We start from the raw sequence: 14,238 nt of genomic DNA, 5'->3' as shown, positions 1-14,238 counted from the left end.
CTTCAGCACTGCAATTGTCTTTAACGATATTGCGTGTGGCTATATGGCTTTTGTTGTCATGCTTCTCGGCTTCTGTCTCAGTCTTCCGCAGGGAGGTCATGAGCCAGCTGGCATATCCTTTATCCCCCAGTATTCAGCAGTGACCTTGTGGCCGACTCTTAAACAGGTCATCATCATCTTAGGTGGTCCCTCAAACAAGGATGAATTGCTCCCATGATTTCACAGGTGTTTCAATGAAGGACCCGATGTTCCAGTTCTGAACTCCAATTGAGGAGGTAGAAGGTGCCTGTGCGTGAATTTATTTTAACGTGTGGTGATCGTTGCACACCAGCCACCACACAAGTTTGACAGAGCTAAGCCTTTATCCAGTGGCAAGGGTTAACCAGGGCGACTGGAGACCTGCTCTGCTGCACAGACCTAGTGCACACACATATCGCAGTGTGGGCTGGACCGTGCTGCTCCTGGGCCCTCGGCTCTTCTGGGCCCCGTACCCTCATTTACCGCACCTCTACCACAATCTCTCGCTGCTCCTCTGCCAGACACCATACTCTCACACAAGATGTATGCATCATGGATGTTCCCTGGAAAATTTGCATTTACTGCCATGATTATTTGCTTGTGGTCAACAATGTGCTGCACGTTCAGGGAGTAGAATCCCTTTCGGTTTCGGTACAATTCCGCTTCCTCTACAGGTGCTCGCAGGGAAATGTGCATACAGTCTATTACACCCTGGACCTTGAAAAACCCAAATCCCTCTCACTCTGTTCCATCGTTACTGGGTCAAAATCCTGGAGCTCCCTCCCTAACAGTACTGTGGGAGTACCTTCACCACATGGACTGCAGCGGTTCAAGGCGGCAGCTCATCACCACCTTCTTCGGGGAGGAGCAGCGAGGAGCGAGCAGCTAGCTGCAGCTGGTGCAGGGTCAAAAGTAAGAAAGAAGTAAAAAAAGTAATCGAAGTGTGACGTCACAATCAAGAGGGCAAGTGATTGGCTGGTGGATCGGTGAGTAGTTTTTCTTTTTCTTTATCTTTTTTCTTCTCTTATCAGTAAGAAACCTTTGGCATTGTTACCAATTAAGTTAATCTAAGGGTTTAAGTCATGGCAGGAGAGCCCAGACCCGTGTCATGCTCCTCCTGTGCTATGTGGGAAATCAGGGACCCTACCAGGGTCCCTGACAACTACATGTGCAGGAAGTGTAATCAGCTGCAGCTCCTGACATACCGCATTGCGACACTGGAGCTGCACATGGACTCACTCTGGAGCATCCGCGATGCTGAGGATGTCGTGAATAGCATGTTTAGTGAGTTGGTCACACCGCAGGTAAAGGTTATACAATCAGATAGGGGATGGGTGACCATCAGGCAGAGCAGTGGAAGGAAGGTAGTGCAGGAGTCCTCTGCGGTCATCTCCCTCCAAAACAGATACACCACCTTGGGTACTGTTGGGGGAGATGACTCATCAGGGCAAGGCAGCAGCAGCCAAGTCTATCGCACCAGGGGTGGCTCTGCTGCACAGAAGGGCAGGAAAAGGAGTGGGAGAGCTATAGGGACAGGGGATTCGATTGTAAAGCGAATCGATAGGCGTTTTTGCGGCCGCAAACGAGACTCCAGGATGGTATGTTGCCTCCCTGGTGCAAGGGTCAAGGATGTCTCAGAGTAGCTGCAGCGCATTCTGGAGGGGGTGGGTGAACAGTCAGTTATCGTGGTACATATAGGTACCAATGATATAGGTTAAAAAATGGGATGCAGTCCTACAAGCTGAATTTAGGGAGCTAGGAGTTAAATTAAAAAGTAGGACCTCAAAAAGGTAGTAATCTTAGGATTGTTACCAGTGCCACGTGCTAGTGAGAGTAGGAATTCCAGGATAGCTCAGATGAATACATGGCTTGAGGAATGGTGCAAGGGGGAGGGGTTCAAATGCCTGTGACATTGGAACTGGTTCTGGGGGAGGTGGGACCAGTACAAACCGGACAGTCTGCACCTGGGCAGGACCGGAATCGATGTCCTCGGTGGAGTGTTTGCTAATGCTGTTGGGAGGGTTTAAATTAAAATGGCAGGGGGATGGGAATCTACGCAGGGAGACAGAGGGAAGTAAATAGGGGGTAGAATCAAAAGGTAGGAAGGAGAAAAGCAAGAGTGGAGGGCAGAGAAATCAAGGGCAAAAATCAAAAAGGACCACATTACTTTATAACTCAAAAAGGACAAAGAGTGTTAAAAAAACAAGCCTGAAGGCTCCGAGGAGCATTCGTAATAAGGTGGATGGAATTGACTGCGCAGATAGATGTTAACGGGTATGATGTAATTGGGATTACGGAGACATGGCTCCAGAGTAACCAAGGCTGGGAACTCAACATCCAGGGGTATTCAATATTCAGGAAGGACAGGAAGGAAAAGGGGGTGGGGTAGCGTTACTGATTAAAGAGGAGATTAACGCAATAGCAAGGAAGGACATTAGCGTGGATGATGTGGAATCTATATGGGAAGACACGAATAACCTCCCGAAAATACTAGGGGACCGGGGGTCTGTCGAGAAGGGGGAACTGAGGGAAATCCTTATTAGTCAGGAACTGGTGTTAGGGAAATTGAAGGGACTGAAGGCCGATAAATCCCCAGGGCCTGATAGTCTGCATCCCAGAGTACTTAAGGAAGTGGCCCTAGAAATAGTAGATGCATTGGTGGTCATTTTCCAACATTCCATGGACTCTGGATCAGTTCCTATGGATTGGAGGGTAGCTAATGTAACCCCACTTTTTAAAAAAGGAGGGAGAGAGAAAACAGGGAATTATAGACCAGTTAGCCTGATATCGGTGGTGGCGAAAATGCTGGAATCAATTATTAAAGATGTAATAGCAGCACATCTGGAAAGCAGTGACAGTATCGGTCCAAGTCAGCATGGATTTATGAAAGGGAAATCATGCTTGACAAATCTTCGAGTTTTTTGAGGATGCAACTCGTAGAGTGGATAAGGGAGAAACAGTGGATGTGGTGTACTTGGACTTACAAAAGGCTTTTGACAAGGTCCCACACAAGAGATTAGTGTGCAAAATTAAGGCACATGGTATTGGGGGTAATGTATTGACGTGACTAGAGAACATTTTCCGAATGGCAGGCAGTGGGGTACCGCAAGGTTCAGTGCTGGGACCCCAGCTATTTACAATATACATCAATGATTTAGACGAAGGAATTGAAGGTAATATCGCCAAGTTTGCAGATGACACTAAGATGGGTTGGTAGTGCAAGCTGCGAGGAGGATGCTAAAAGGCTGCAGCGGAACTTGGACAGGTTAGGTGAGTGGGCAAATGCATGGCAGATGCAGTATAATGTGGATAAATGTGAGGTTATCCACTTTGGTGGCAAAAACAGGAAGGCAGATTATCTGAATGGTGAGAGGTTAGTGAAAGGGGAGGTGCAAAGAGACCCGAGTGTCATGGTACATCAGTCATTCAAAGTAGGCATGCAGGTACAGCAAGCAGTAAAGAAAGCAAATGGCATACTGGCCTTCATAGCGAGGGGATTTGAATACAGGAAGAGAGAGGTCTTGCTGCAGTTGTACAGGGCCTTGGTGAGACCACACCTTGAGTATTGTGTGCAGTTTGGTCTCCTAATCTGAGGAAGGACGTGCTTGCTATTGAGGGAGTGCAGCGAAGGTTCACCAGACTAATTCCCGGGATGGCAGAACTGACATATGAGAAAAGACTGGATCGGCTAGGCTTATACTCACTGGAATTTAGAAGAATGAGAGGGGATCTCATAGAAACTTATAAAATTCTGACTGGACTGGACAGGTTAGATGCAGGTAGAATGTTCCCGATATTGGGGAAGTCCAGAACCAGGGGTCACTGTCTAAAGATAAGGGGTAAGCTATATAGGACCGAGATGAGGAGAAACTTTTTCACCCAGAGAGTTGTGAACCTGTGAAATTCTCTGCCACAGAAAGTTGTTCAGTCCAGTTCGTTGGACATATTCAAAAGGGAGTTAGATGTGGCCCTTACGGTTAAAGAGATCAGGGGGTATGGAGAGAAGGCAGGGGTGGGATACTGAGGTTGCATGATCAGCCATGCTCATATTGAATGACGGTGCAGGCTCAAAGGGCCGAATGGCCTGCTCCTGCACCTATTTTCTATGTTTCTATGTTTCCCTGGTCATTGGAAAGTTAATAAAATCTATCCTGAGAGAGTAAAGTGCATCAGCTACCTGGCAAATGCAGCGATGTGTGGCATACTGAGAGATTCCGCATAGGTCACCAGCTGATGCCTGAAATGAACCAGATGCATAGAAAGAAAGTGCCGCAGTCATCTTCACCTCAACAGGCAGTGCGGTGCTGATAGGTTGCACGTTTGCCTCATGAGCTGACATAGCTCAGTGATGACCTCTTTTCAGAAGCGCTGCCTTCTAACGCACTGCGCATCGGTCAAGTACAGGTACGAGCGGTGCTCCCTGTAATTTCTTTGAGGGCAAGGTCTCCTCCTGCTCAAGAGTCTTCGTCCTATTTGATTGGGCACATAGTGTTCTTCAACGAAACTTCTTCCAGCTCTATTCTGCATCATATAAGTAGTTAGCAATATTGGCACTGAAAGTACAGGACACATTTCTTTTAAAGTACTCAAAAATGTTCAGATTTCCACAAAATTTGTTTGAATTAAAGTCAATGTTATTATAATCCAAAATATAATCAAAATCTATTATAAACTACTCCAGAAATCACTCTCAAATCAATTTTAGACTGCTGGCAATTTGACACAGCCTTTTCCTCAAAAAAAGATGATTTTCAAAGATGGAGTCATGACGCTGAGATAAGGCCAGTTAGGTCTGTGAAAAATGGGCGGTACGTTTCTCCAGCGGTAGTGAGCGGTAAAAACGGGCGAACTGGTAAATTTCGCACTGGGGGTGAATTTTGGGCGGTATAAGCGGGCGGGCGATTTCCAGCAACGCCAGTGGTAATTGAATGTCGAAATTACCGCTGGTGATATTCGGGCGGTAAATGGGTGGGCTAAGTGCAAATTCTAGCCCTGAATTTTACAGCACATTCTCCAGCCAGACCATACTGAGAAACGGAGCTAGGATCATGCTTGTTAACACATTTGAAACTGTTACAAACTCACTGTCATTTGAATATTCTTTACTTTATGCCACCGAAGAACTCATGCTAAGAGTGAAAGCAAGTCTTCCTCGATTCCAAGGGACTGCCTATGATGAGATGACTTTAATTTTAGTTCACAGAAACACTTTCACTTCAAGAGGCCGGTTTCAAAAATATGGAATTAGGACCACAGTGCAAACATTCAGATTTCAATCAAAGCAACACTCTGCTCGTCACTGTACTGGCTAGCTACTTTGATCAGTAACTTGATACTGTTGGATTCAGACCCATGGGCTGGTTTAGCCCAAGGGCTTAAGAGCAATCTGTACAAGCAAGCTCTCAAGAACAAGTTGGATATAAATGGATGACTTATTTTTTTTCCTATGGTATTAAATTCCTTATAAGGATTTTCTAAGGATTTTCTTCCAACTTCAGTTTCAATGTACAAACCAGGATGACCAGGAAATAAAAGTCATCGGAGGGAGATGATTTTGGAAAGACACAATGCTACATAGCTCATTTATAGTTTATCCCCAATATAATCAATTTATAATAGGAACGAATATTACTTATGAGACATTCCTAAATTAATATTCTTCAAAACTGAACTTATTCTTAAAAGGGGTAAATATCACATTTCTGGGGAATCTTCATGTAGGCTCAGGTCTTAAACGTGCCAGAAAAGAACTACTCACTCGACACCATGGCTAAGACTTTCCACTGTGTACGCGTCAGTCTGCACTTTCCACTGTGTACGCGTCAGTCTGCACTTTCCACTGTGTACGCGTCAGTCTGCACTTTCCTGTCCATTAAGGTGGATGGGAGGAAACCAGGCTGGCAAGCACACAAGCCAAAAAACGCAGCCTATTTCCAGAGCCACTGGGGAAGTTTACACACAAATTATTAGATGCTTTTTTTCAAAAAATTACTGTCAGAATGATTGGGAACAATAATTATAGTCCTATCAGATGATTTCCCCACTGAAATATACAAAAATGAACTCCAAGGGATGGACTAGTTCAGATTTTGCAACCTGAACTGAATTACATCAGTATAAAAAGTCTTAGCTTTCTGAATCAGCTGGCAAGTTAAAAATATACTAGAAGAGAGTCATTTCCTAAATTTGTGTCTTTAAAATAGATTTACATACAGAGGGTGTTAAAAAAACAAGCCTAAAGGCTTTGTGTCTTAATGCAAGGAGTATCCGCAATAAGGTGGATGAATTAACTGTGCAAATAGATGTTAACAAATATGATGTGATTGGGATTACGGAGACGTGGCTCCAGGATGAGCAGGGCTGGGAACTCAACATCCAGGGGTATTCAACATTCAGGAAGGATAGAATAAAAGGAAAAGGAGGTGGGGTAGCATTGCTGGTTAAGGAGGAGATTAAGGCAATAGTTAGGAAGGACATTAGCTTGGATGATGTGGAATCTATATGGGTAGAGCTGCAGAACACCAAAGGGCAAAAAACGTTAGTGGGAGTTGTGTACAGACCTCCAAACAGTAGTAGTGATGTTGGGGAGGGCATCAAACAGGAAATTAGGGGTGCGTGCAATAAAGGTGCAGCAGTTATAATGGGTGACTTTAATATGCACATAGATTGGGCTAACCAAACTGGAAGCAATACGGTGGAGGAGGATTTTCTGGAGTGCATAAGGGATGGTTTTTTAGACCAATATGTCGAGGAACCAACTAGGGGGGAGGCCATCTTAGACTGGGTGTTATGTAATGAGAAAGGATTAATTAGCAATCTCGTTGTGCGAGGCCCCTTGGGGAAGAGTGACCATAATATGGTGGAATTCTGCATTAGGATGGAGAATGAAACAGTTAATTCAGAGACCATGGTCCAGAACTTAAAGAAGGCTAACTTTGAAGGTATGAGGCGTGAATTGGCTGAGATGGATTGGCGAATGATACTTAAGGGGTTGACTGTGGATGGGCAATGGCAGACATTTAGAGACCGCATGGATGAACTACAACAATTGTACATTCCTGTCTGGCATAGAAATAAAAAAGGGAAGGTGGCTCAACCGTGGCTATCAAGGGAAATCAGGGATAGTATTAAAGCCAAGGAAGTGGCATACAAATTGGCCAGAAATAGCAGCGAACCTGGGGACTGGGAGAAATTTAGAACTCAGCAGAGGAGGACAAAGGGTTTGATTAGGGCAGGGAAAATGGAATATGAGAAGAAGCTTGCAGGGAACATTAAGACGGATTGCAAAAGTTTCTATAGATATGTAAAGAGAAAAAGGTTAGTAAAGACAAATGTAGGTCCCCTGCAGTCAGAATCAGGGGAAGTCATAACGGGGAACAAAGAAATGGCGGACCAATTGAACAAGTACTTTGGTTCGGTATTCACGAAGGAGGACACGAACAACCTTCCGGTTATAAAAGGGGTCGGGGGGTCTAGTAAGGAGGAGGAACTGAGGGAAATCCTTATTAGCCGGGAAATTGTGTTGGGGAAATTGATGGGATTGAAGGCCGATAAATCCCCAGGGCCTGATGGACTGCATCCCAGAGTACTTAAGGAGGTGGCCTTGGAAATAGTGGATGCGTTGACAGTCATTTTCCAACATTCCATTGACTCTGGATCAGTTCCTATGGAGTGGAGGGTAGCCAATGTAACCCCACTTTTTAAAAAAGGAGGGAGAGAGAAAACAGGGAATTATAGACCGGTCAGCCTGACATCGGTAGTGGGTAAAATGATGGAATCAATTATTAAGGATGTCATAGCAGTGCATTTGGAAAGAGGTGACATGATAGGTCAGCATGGATTTGTGAAAGGGAAATCATGCTTGACAAATCTTCTGGAATTTTTTGAGGATGTTTCCAGTAGAGTGGATAAGGGAGAACCAGTTGATGTGGTATATTTGGACTTTCAGAAGGCGTTCGACAAGGTCCCACACAAGAGATTGATGTGCAAAGTTAGAGCACATGGGATTGGGGGTAGTGTACTGACATGGATTGAGAACTGGTTGTCAGACAGGAAGCAAAGAGTAGGAGTAAATGGGTACTTTTCAGAATGGCAGGCAGTGACTAGTGGGGTACCGCAAGGTTCTGTGCTGGGGCCCCAGCTGTTTACACTGTACATTAATGATTTAGATGAGGGGATTAAATGTAGTATCTCCAAATTTGCGGATGACACTAAGTTGGGTGGCAGTGTGAGCTGCGAGGAGGATGCTGTGAGGCTGCAGAGCGACTTGGATAGGTTGGGTGAGTGGGCAAATGCATGGCAGATGAAGTATAATGTGGATAAATGTGAGGTTATCCACTTTGGTGGTAAAAACAGAGAGACAGACTATTATCTGAATGGTGACAGATTAGGAAAAGGGGAGGTGCAAAGAGACCTGGGTGTCATGGTACATCAGTCATTGAAGGTTGGCATGCAGGTGCAGCAGGCGGTTAAGAAAGCAAATGGCATGTTGGCCTTCATAGCAAGGGGATTTGAGTACAGGGGCAGGGAGGTGTTGCTACAGTTGTACAGGGCATTGGTGAGGCCACACCTGGAGTATTGTGTACAGTTTTGGTCTCCTAACCTGAGGAAGGACATTCTTGCTATTGAGGGAGTGCAGCGAAGGTTCACCAGACTGATTCCCGGGATGGCGGGACTGACCTATCAAGAAAGACTGGATCAACTGGGCTTGTATTCACTGGAGTTCAGAAGAATGAGAGGGGACCTCATAGAAACATATAAAATTCTGACAGGGTTAGACAGGTTAGATGCAGGAAGAATGTTCCCAATGTTGGGGAAGTCCAGAACCAGGGGTCACAGTCTAAGGATAAGGGGTAAGCCATTTAGGACCGAGATGCGGAGGAACTTCTTCACCCAGAGAGTGGTGAACCTGTGGAATTCTCTACCACAGAAAGTTGTTGAGGCCAATTCACTAAATATATTCAAAAAGGAGTTAGATGAGGTCCTTACTGCTAGGGGGATCAAGGGGTATGGCGAGAAAGCAGGAATGGGGTACTGAAGTTGAATGTTCAGCCATGAACTCATTGAATGGCGGTGCAGGCTAGAAGGGCCGAATGGCCTACTCCTGCACCTATTTTCTATGTTTCTATGTTCTATGTTTCTATTAATTTGTCAAATTCAAAAGTTAACCACAAACCACAAGAAAATTAATTCTCTCCTTCATTATTGCTACTGTGTTATAGCTTTATAATCCTTTGCACATGATTGAATTTGTGTTTCTTTCCAGACAGTGAACTATGGCAAAATAGAAAACGTTAAATATCCACATCACTTCCATAAGTCAATCGTAACAATAATACTTTCAGCCAAGATGGACTCAAGAATTTAAAACACTAACCGTTTAGTGAGTTTTTAGGAATGCTTGAGGCAGAGAATTAAGCATTTCTAGAACACAACTGAGAGTTTCACACTACCCTCTGAACTGGTATAAATTCTCAAACTAAAACAGTGGACAGCAGTGGTTGTATGAATCTAATACTATTTCCATTTTTTTTCTTCATCTTTCATTGAATAAATTCACAAAATCACAAGTTGTTTCAAGGAAATTGCGTTATTCTTCTCCAGGTTTTTTTCCTGCACAGATCGTACCTGCAATCTCATTTTCTAAATGCACATTTTTCAGTTGCATTTAATTTAATTATTTTCTCTTCATCGTGCTCATTTTTATATTCACAAACGGTCTATTAAGCATTATTTATCATACAAATAACACCCAGATGCAAGAGACTGGTGACAAGCAAAGTGAAAAGATAAAATGATATCCAGCAGCACAAGCCAAGAGCCAACCACCGTTATGCTTTAAATTTTAAAAAGTACTACCTGTATTCTCAATCAATAATGAAAACCATGGGTGGGGAATTAAGATTTCTTCTCTACATTTCTTATGGAATTACCACCATTTGTGTCTCCAAAAATCAGTCAGTCAGAACAACAACTGCCATAATGGCCCTAATTGGCCTGAAGGAATATTGCAATGAAGTTTCTGTCTTCTCCCACCTCATGATGGTAATTCATCCATCCAAAAAGTAACAACTTGAGTTACACGTAACCAAGTTACTTCAATCCAAGGTCATATGATTGGGACATATACATTTGTGACTATCCCGAGAGCTTTATTTAAAATAATTCAACCATAGAAAGCAATGTTCAGTTCATGAGGTTGAACCAACAGCAAGGGAGTATCACAAGTTATATATACAGGAATAACAGGACATAATCACAGCTGCAGCACAACTACAGTGCAATCGTTAGCAGCTCCTGAAATCTGATTTTAAAAGACCCACACATTTCTAAAAAGCACAGTGGGTAAATAAAGCGCAATGAGTCTTGCAGACCAGTCACTTCTACTGTTCTGCCCTTGGGCTGAGCGAAACTGTGCAGCCGCCATTTCAGGTTAGGGAAAGCAGGGAAAAAAATACTCCTTACTCCTCTTCCTTCTCCATCAGCCTCTGTGAAAAGTGTAATTCAGCTGGCAAGAACGGGACCTGGTTCAGCTGTAATGACCTTATAGTGACCAAGTAAGTCACTGATTTTGAATTTTGAATGGCCCACGCAGCCCCTTAAAGGGTCAAAAAGAAATTACATGGAACATAGCTCAGGGGTACAGGGTAAAACTTAAGGAAAAAAAATCCAATTTTCTATGGTATTACATCATGTTCTTACTGATAAGTTTGCCTCACCTTTTACTTTTCTAACCTTTCAATCAAAATGTGTTGCTTTTCTTTATATGTATTGCATATTGACGTCTGTCCTCTGGATAAGTAAGTCTGCAACTTCACTTTTCACATATCCATATTCATATGTAGATACTGAAAGAAATTATAGATATTTTGTGCAGACTATTTTCACACAAATGGCAATATCACTGGATATGTTTTTCTTAACATATGTGCATATTTTAATAAGCTTCAGAACTCTTCAATGTTGTGTTTTAGCTTTGATATTAGATAATCACAGAAACATTTCTCCCCCAACAGTAAAACACATAAAAGAAATAATAAGATAACATTTCTTGCCTACAATCTAGACAATAATTAATTATGTCTGTATTTGGGACAGATATTTAAAATCATTGAATGATACAGCACAGAAGGAAGCCATTCGGCCCATCATGCCTATGCCTGTTCTGTGGTGGGCTTCTGCAAGATACTGAAAATCCATTGGCAGTGTTCTCGCTCAGGCCAACATCTGCAGCAACGAAGCATTGACCACGCTCGATCAGCTCCGATGGACGGGCCACATCATCCGCATGCCCGATACTAGTCTCCCAAAAAAGAGCTCCGACACGGCAAGCGAGTCCCAGGTGGACAGAGGAAACCTGCTTCAAGGACACCCTCAAAGCCTCCTTGAAAAACTGCAACATCCCCACCGACACTTGGGAATCCCTGGCCCAAGACCGCTCAGAGTGGAGGAGAAGCATCCGGGAAGGCACCAAACACTTGGAGTCTCTTCACGAGGAGCAAGTGGAGACCAAGCGCAAACAGCAGAAGGAATGTACGACAACCCAAGCACCCCACTCACCAGTCCCTTCAACCACTGTCTGCCCCACCTGTGACAGAGACTGTTGGTCTCGCATTGGACTCATCAGTCACCTAAGAACTCATTAGTGTGGAAGCAAGTCATGCTCAACTCCGAGGGACTGCAGAAGAGCGATCCAATTAATCCCAGCAACGTGCCTTTTTTCCCCTTCAAGTATTTATCCAATTCTCTTTTGAATGTTACGAATAAATCTGCTTCCACCACCCTTACAGGCGGTGCATTCCAGATCACAACAACTCACTGGGTTAAAAAAAAATGCTTCCTCATGTTGTCTCTGGTTCTTTTACCAATCACATTAAATTTGTGTCCTTAGGTTGCCAACCCTCTTGTCACTGTAAACAGTTTCACCTTATCAAAACCATTCATGTTTTTGAAAACCTATCAAATATCACCTTATCCTTCTCCACTCTAAGCAAAACAATCCCAACTCCTCCAGTCTCTCCACGTAACTGAAGTCCCTCATCCATGGAACAATTCTAGTAAATCTCTTCTGTACCCACAGAGGCTTTGACATCCTTCCTAAAGTGTGATGGCCAGAATTGAACACAATACTCCAGCTGAGTCTTAACCAGTGTTTTATAAAGGTAAGCATAGCTTCCTTGCTTTTGTACTCTATTCCTCTTAATAAAGCTAAGGATCCCATATGCTTTTTTAACAGCTTTCTCAACTTGTCGTGCCACTTTCAAAGATTTGTGCACATACACCACAGGTTGCTCTGCTCCTGCACTCCTTTTAAAATTGTACCATTTAATTTATTTTGCCTCTCCTCATTCTTCGTACCAAAATATATCACTTCATACTTCTCTGCGGTATATTGTGGTATATAGCAATGATTTAGACTTCAATGTAGGGGACATGATTAAGAAGTTTGCAGATATGAAAACTGGTCATGTGGCTGATAGTGAGGAAGAAAGCTGCAGACTACAGGAAGATATTAATGGACTGACTGGTCAGGTGGGCAGAAAACTGGCAAATGGAATTCAATCCGGAGAAGTGTGGAGTAATGCATTTGGAGAGAGCTAAAAAGGCAAGGGAATACACAATAAATAGTATATAGAGAAGTGTAGAGGAACAGAGGGACATTGGCATCCATGTCCACAGATCCCTGAAGGTAGGACAGTTCGATAAGGTGGTTAAGGCGGCTTACGGGATACTTTCAGTTATTAGCTGAGACATAGAATTCAAGAGCAGGGAAGTTATTTTAGAATTGTATTAAAACACTAGTAGGCCACAGCTAGAGTACTGCATACAGTTCTGGTCACCACATTACACTAGAGAGGGTACAGAGAAGATTTATGACTGAAGAATTTTAGCTATGAGGAAAGATTGGATAGGCTGGGGTTGTTTCCTTTGGAACAGAGGAGGCTAAGGGGAGACCTTATTGAGGTGTATAAAATTATGAGGGGCCTAGATAGAGTGGATGGGAAGGACCTAATTCTATTCGCAGAGGGATCAGTCAATAACAAGGAGCCTTAGATTTAAAGTAATTGGTAGAAGGATTCGAGGGGAGCCGAAGAGACATATTTTCACCCAGAGAATGGTGGGGGTCTGGAACTCACTGCCTGGAAGGATGGTAGAGGCAGAAACCCTCATCACATTTTAAAAGTACTTGGATATGCACTTGAAATGCCGTAACTTACAGGGCTATGGACCAAGAGTTGGGAAGTGGGATTAGGCTGGATATCTCTGTTGGCCGGCACAGACACAATGGGCCAAATGGCCTCCTTCTGTGCCATAAATTTCTATGATCCTGCATTAAATTTCATCTGTCATGTATCTGCCCATTTCATTAGTAAGTTTATGCCCTCTGGAAATCTATTGCTATCCTCCTCACTGTTTACTACATTTCCGAGTTTCATATCATCTGCAAACTTAGAAATTACACCTTGTATACCCAAGTCCAGGTCATTAATATATTTCAAAAAGAACAGTGGTCCTAATACCAACCCCTGGGAACACCACTGTACACTTCGCTCTAGTCTGAAAAACAACTGCTCACCACTACTCTCTGCTTTCTGTCCCTTAGCTAATTTTGTATGCAGCTGCCCCTTTAATCCTATGGGCTTTAATTTTGGTAACAAATCTATTATGTAGTACAGGTGCAGCGTCCAAAATCCGGAGTTCCGGAATCTGGGCACCGGGCCAATCCATGGCAGGGTCGTCCGGAAACCGAAAAATGTTCCGAAATCCGGATTCCCCCCCCACCTCGGCGGCCCGACCTCGCCCCCGCACCCCCCCCCGCCCCGCCCCGCCCTCCTCCTTACCTCGGCTGCCCGACCCCACCTACCTCGGCCCAGGCAAAGACGTTCCAAAATCCGGAAATACCCGGAATCTGGAACTGCCTCGGTCCCGAGGTTTCCGGATTTTGGACACTCAACCTGTACTTTGTCAAACACCTTTTGAAAGTCCATATACACATCAACTGCACTACCTCATCAACCCTCGGCGTTACGTCAAAGAACTCGATCAAGTTAGTCAACTTGATTTGCCTTTAACAAATCTGTGCTGACTTTCATCTATTAGCCGATATTTTTTTAATTAATTTTGTTCCAGATATTCGTCTCCTAAAGTTTCCCCACGTTAGGCCTGTATTTGACGGATTTATCTCTCTCCGCTTTATTTTTTAAACAAGGATTTAAGCCA

At 43.8% G+C, this 14,238-nt stretch overlaps 1 protein-coding gene across 3 annotated transcripts in view; it reads right to left on the bottom strand.

The window, feature by feature from the left end:
- Positions 1-14,238, bottom strand: part of nck2b (NCK adaptor protein 2b) — a 156,987-nt gene that overhangs the window by 127,295 nt on the left and 15,454 nt on the right. Inside the window, exon 2 of one of the 3 annotated variants that reach the window (XM_070892110.1) lies at positions 10,737-10,865. The exons of the other annotated variants lie outside the window; for them this stretch is intronic. The gene's annotated coding sequence lies outside the window, so the exon portion shown is untranslated. The remainder of the gene's footprint in view (positions 1-10,736; positions 10,866-14,238) is intronic. 3 annotated transcript variants of the gene reach the window in all.

Source organism: Pristiophorus japonicus, chromosome 10, assembly GCF_044704955.1.
Source record: "Pristiophorus japonicus isolate sPriJap1 chromosome 10, sPriJap1.hap1, whole genome shotgun sequence".
Classification (NCBI taxonomy): domain Eukaryota; kingdom Metazoa; phylum Chordata; class Chondrichthyes; family Pristiophoridae; genus Pristiophorus; species Pristiophorus japonicus.
Note: the sequence above shows the minus strand (reverse complement) of the source record. Positions and strands in the feature narration are given on the sequence as shown.